The sequence below is a fragment of the Psammomys obesus genome, unplaced genomic scaffold, assembly GCF_907164565.1.
Source record: "Psammomys obesus unplaced genomic scaffold, mPsaObe1.curated_primary_1811, whole genome shotgun sequence".
Taxonomy (NCBI): Eukaryota; Metazoa; Chordata; class Mammalia; order Rodentia; family Muridae; genus Psammomys; species Psammomys obesus.
The window spans coordinates 13748526-13754356 of NW_026586173.1; the positions used below are offsets into that span (position 1 = coordinate 13748526).

Below are 5831 nucleotides of genomic sequence, written 5' to 3' on the forward strand. Positions count from 1 at the left end.
AATAATAATAATAATAATAATAATAATAATAATAATAATAATAATAAAAAATGGGGCAAAGACCTTTGAGGACTTAAGAAAGATAGTTGTTAAGAATTCACACTGCTCTAGGGCCCATTTGGTTCCCAGCACCCACAATGGGTGGTGGGCAGCTCACCGGTGACTTCAGCTGTAAATATCTCAGGCCTCCTTGGCCACCTGTACTCATCTGCACATAGCCACACACAGACACATAATTAAAACATTATTCCAATGTAAAGAAAGAAAAACCCTTGGGTTATAAATAATAAATAAGGCACACGTCTTTAATCCCAGCACTCAGGAGGCAGAGGCAGAGGCAAGCATCTCTTGAGTTCGAAGGCAGCCTAGTCTACAAAGTGAGTTCCAGGACGGCCAGGTCTACGAGAGAAACCCTACCTCAAAGAACAAAAGTAAGTATAAACAATTTTTTTTCTTTTCAAACTAGTTGAAGGGATGCAACCATAGCTAGTGGTTTAGAACATGATGCACAAGGCCTTGGGTACCATCTCCCAAAAATCCTACACACACACAAGTGGCAAGACAGCAAACAAACTACTAACCTAGCTGTGTTTTCTTTTAACTTTTTATTACATTCGTTTGCTGTGTAAGTGATGTGAGTATACCCGTACTATAGCGGACATGTGCAGGCCAGGGAACAACTTTGAGTTCTCTCATTTCATGTGGGTTCTTGGGATGACTAAATTGTTAAGCTTGGCGGCAAGTGCCTTTACTCACTGAGCCATCTTGCCTGCCCTCAGTTATATTTTCAGTATCTTCGTTAAAAACAAAAGTTTCAACTGCACATCCCTTCCCCAAGACACTAAAAAAAAGAGAGAAAAACTAGGGCTGGAGAGATGGCTCATAGTTTTAAAGCACTTGTACTTGCAGAGGATTCGATTTGAATCACATGGTGGTTCAGTCATCCGTAACTCCAGCCTGAGATTTAACACCCTTTTCTAATCTCAGGTACTAGGGCTGACATGTGGTGCAGACATACATGGAGGCAAAACACCCACATGCATAATAAGCAGTGACTTAAAACTGTCCAACTTTCCACTGCCATAAATAGGATCACCTAAGACTGTCTTGTAAAAATCTCAAGGCCCAAACATACCGAACTATTTTGTACTTACAACACTCAGTACAAATGAGGCTCTCACACCCTTGCCTTCCTTTCTGTTTCAGTTAATGGAGCAGGGCGGTGAGGCAACCACCGCAGCTTCAGACACAGCTGCAGGAGGCTGCATACAGCAAGACTCAAGTCCAGCTCAGTTCTCCAGAGGCCACAACCCTCTTCATTCCACTGTGGAGACTTCAGTCAAGCCTCTTTCTGCTCTAATTCTAAGCCACTGTAAATCTTTCTCTCCCATGACTACTACAATCAAAGGGGGGGGGGGGGCACCAAATATATGAAACATAAAAAAATAGTAATAGTAAGTCCTAATCCCCTAAGCAGCCTGATCACCTGCAGGGTGGCAGCCCGGCCATTAGGAAATCTGAACCAGTAGCCTGAAGGTAGGCTCACCTGAACTACAACATGTGAGTGATCCTGTTTCAGAAAGAAAAAATAATGAAAATAATACACTGGGCAGTGGTGGCACATACCTTTAATCTCTGATCTGGGGGAGGCAGAGGCAGATGGATCTCTATGAGGCCAGTGTGGTCTAAGAGCAAGTCCCAGAACAGTCTGAGCTATACAGAGAAACCCAGCCTCAAAACAACAACAATAATAAATAATCACTCCCCTAGACCAAGAAAAAGAGTCATCTGCAAGTCCTGTACTCAGATTAAGGCACTTTGAGGCCAGTCAGGACTTCAGTGTAATACGACACCTGGGGAAGAGGAAACTTCTAGCCAGATGTGGTGACATACACACCTTTGATCCTAGTACTCAGGAAGCAGAAACAAGAGGATCTCCAAGAGTTAAGAGGTTACCCAGAAGACTTTGTCCAAAATAAGACTCTTCTAACTCACATCTATGCTCCTGCACTAGCTCCTGACCAGATCTGGATGGATGCCTTGTCCACAGAGCAAAATGCTGGAGAGGAAAAAAGAGACCTGGTGTGGTGGTTATACAAATATAATCCCAAAGTTTGAGGGAGAAGAATTCCAAGTTCAAGGCCAGCCTAGACAACATAGTGATGCACTACTTCAAAAAAGAAAAAAAAAAAAAAAAGCAAAACCTTAGGAAGGGGTCTTGTCAATGACCAGTAGAATTTGAGAGAAACAAGGAATAGCAAACACAGGTTACTCACTGTAACATGTGCCTAGGAAACAATACTAAAAAGGAGCCAAAGGAACTCTTGCCTACAGGTATCCACCAAGTGGCACTAGAAAAATGGAAAACAATCAGGCTCTTCTCAGCTGCTGTAGGAGGGTAATACCAAGCTGGTCCAAACTCAGCAGACAGAGATTGATACAGGGCTGGCAATCACCAGCCTCCAATCTGCACTGCACACTTCAGCCAATACCTAGGGCATGCAGATCCCATTCACAAACCTGGTAGCCAGAAGCTATCCACAATGCCAGCTAAGAGGCAAACACCTCACCTCTACTGGACAAGAACAGCAGCAACTGCCAGTGGGCATTCTCCTTGGGGGCTGTAAAGGCAGCTCAGGTTCCCCACGCTTCATTCACAGCCTGGGTGACTGCAGTAGCTACCCCAGGAGGCTACCCTCAACAGTAGTGAGGGTAGCAGTGGAATGCTAATCTATCAACACTGGGTCCCACCTACAAAAGCCGAAGGAAATACACTGAAGAAGGATGGCACTTCTCCTTTTCCTGTGGACATGGGGACACCATCACACTTCCAGAATTTTGCCGCACAGATACATTCACAATACTCGAGTCCCAACAGGAAGGCGTCCCTCAGAAACTAAGGCCTCCAGGCTGGTTCGATGTGTCGCCAACAGCCACTTGGCACCAATTTCACTAAGAGGTGGCTTACTCTTTCCCTGTTTGGATCCTTAACGGGGGAAATCAAACAGACCGTTATACAGCCCAAGTCACTTATCTGAATGGTAGTCTCTAAGGTGGAGTCCCGTTAGTCGACTACTTGAAGAAATGGAAGAAAATTTAGAACACGCACGAAACATGCCAATCTACAGATCACAGAGCCCCCAACCATCACACCGTTTTGAGGGTTGGGGGCAGAGCCTAAACAACCTGTAAAACCCCATCAACGAAAACCCTTGGTCTAAAAGGTCGGGAAACTCAAAAGGTCTCAAGTTTGGGTGATTTGGAGGAAACCTACAGATTCAGGTTTTCAGAACCCGATGAACCCATAAATGCTTCCCTCAACGATCGTCTAGGGAAAGAATTTCCAGGACCGTGTTCAGGACAAAGAAGAGCTATTTCCCGCCTTGGGAACTGAGACGAAACTAGCTCGCTCCTGGAAGGCAGGGATGTAGCTGAACAAAGAGGGCAAGCGGGTGAAGGAGAGCGTCCGTTCTGCGCCCGCCGTGGTTCCTCTGGATGTGAGGGGGTGTGTGTTCCAACACGTGCGCGCGTGCGCGGGGACCAAGCAACAGACAAAAGCTCGGCCTCGGGGAAAGTGAGCGGCCCGGGGAAGGGGGGAAGCCACGGTGAGTCGCACCCCCCGAGAGCTGCGCCCAGGCCCGGGCCGAGGGGGCCACGGAGGGGGAGAACGGATGCGCGCGCACAGGGGCACCGCCGCCGCCATTTTGTTTCCTCGGCACAATGGGGGAGAGTAACGGCCAAGCGCGGGAGCGAGGCCGGAGGAGAAGGAAGGAACGAGACACTACGGGGCGGAAGATCCGAGCGGAGGGGAGGGTCGGCGGGGCAGCCACAGCCCTGTCACTGGCGTCCCCACAGCCCAGCCTGCGCTGACAAGTGGGAGACCGGGCTGGGGGGAGGGGTGGAGGCGGGAGACGCCACATTGCCTCTTACCTTGTCGGCGTTCCGGTCCCTCAACCTCAGCCGCCGACGCCCTCCTGCCACCAGCCTTCCGGAGTCTTCGCAACCACCCCTCCAAAGGAAAAAAAAAAAAAAAGAGCCACGCGGTATTCGCCGGGGCAGCTCCAGTCCCAACTGCAATGGCGAGAAGAGGAGGAGGAGCCGGGGGCCGGGGGCGAGCTGGCGGGCGGGCGCGCGCCGGAGAGATGCAGGGCCACGTGACTGGCGGGGCCCCGCCCACGCATCACGTGGGCGGGGGACCTAGGCCCAACCCCCAGTGGGCGGGTGGAACCAAACGTGCCGCGGGGGCGGGGCCCCGTCGCGTGACGTCGGCACCGTCGCGGCGCCTAGCGGCGTGACGTTAACGCCAGGCCGCTTCCCTCACGGGGCTGGCGGGTCACGTGACCGCGGCGGCCCTCCGCGCCTGTCACGTGACGGCGACTCTTGGTGCTGTTTCGTGACTCGTTTTCCCTATTGGTAGTCCTGTATCACCTGATGAGATCCCTTCTGTTGTTTTTTTATTTTTTTTTCCCCCTCCCAGATGGCGGAATTTCCAAGCGACCGTTATCACGTGACGCAACGGAGCAGGGGTGTGCCCTTCGGACCGCACCGGCTCCCGGGCGCGCGCATGCGCCGTGCGGCGCGGGCTGCCCCGCCCCCCGCACGTTGGCGGAAGCCGGGCTGACGGGCCGGCACGCGCGGCTGCCGCGCCGCCCCGAGGTCCGGGGCTCACCCGCGATGGGCGAGGGGGCTCGGCCGCACGCCGTCGGGACGTTGGGCCGACCCGCCGGCCCTCGTTTGTGTGTGTCTGAGAGAAGCGGGTTCGCCCTGTGGCACAGGCACACCTTCGTGCGGCCGGATGACAAAGCCGTGGCACCCGGCCCCTGGGGGTTAATAGATTCGCGCTGTGTTAAGCGAGCTTAGCGTTAGGGCGTCCCGGGTAGGACCCCAGGACCGCGCACACACGAATCAAATTCCACACACGACACGACAGAACAGAGCTCTCAAACACCCGGTGCCCCTCCCTCTTCTGTCGTTTGTCTACAGGGATTTGCCGCCGTTATCTCAAATAGTGACACGGGTTGGCATCCGGCCTTTTTTTTCTTAATTAACTTGGATTTTAGAGCTCTGTCTCGCCGCAAGTCTGAAGTTGAGGAAAAATTTTGTAAATGAATCCATGTGTTTGGAGGACACAGACCTGAGAAATGCGTCTGACACAGGAGGGCACAAGTCCCAAATGACGTGCCTGTTCTACCAGCGCCACCAAGTGGCGACATCTTAACACGGTTTTCCTGAGGTTGGTTTGCAGATGCACTTTTTTTATGTGTCTGGGTGTTCTGACTGCACATAAGTCTGTGCGTCACCTCCTGGTGCCCAAAGAGGTCGAAAGAGGGTGTTGAATGTTCTGGAACTGAGGTTACAGACAGTTGTGAGCCTCCATGTATGTCCTTCGAATTGTACTCGGATCCTCTGCCAGAGCAGCAAGTGCTTTTAAATTCTTAGCTACCCCCGCAGCCCCTGCAGACAGATAATTTTCTCTCTCTCTCTCTCTCTCTCTCTCTCTCTCTCTCTCAGTCTTTCTCAGTGCCTGTCTCTTTGTCTCTGAGTGTGTGTGTCAGGGTGTTTGTAGGCACACAATGTATGAAGGTCAGAGGCATTCACAGGGTGAGACAAGTACTTTCATCTTTATTTGATATCCCAGGATAGAATTCAGGCTGCTTATCTGTACTCGTGTAAAAAGCTGAGCATGATGGTGCATACCTTAACCCCAGAGCTGGGGACGTGGAGACAGAGTCCTGGGTCTCATTGGCCAGCCATCCTAATAGAGTTAGCTAGCACTAGGATTAGTGAGACAGACTGAAGAAGTGATAAAGACCCCAGACAGACAGGCCTCT

General features: G+C 51.3%; 1 protein-coding gene across 8 annotated transcripts in view; it reads right to left on the reverse strand.

Annotated features, from left to right (window-relative positions):
• Ilf3 (interleukin enhancer binding factor 3) overlaps positions 1-4132 on the reverse strand; it is a 40891-nt gene extending 36759 nt beyond the window's left edge. For all 8 annotated transcript variants that reach the window (XM_055601314.1, XM_055601316.1, XM_055601312.1 and 5 more), the window contains exon 1: positions 3931-4132. The gene's annotated coding sequence lies outside the window, so the exon portion shown is untranslated. The remainder of the gene's footprint in view (positions 1-3930) is intronic.
• Positions 4133-5831: the final 1699 nt, after the last annotated feature.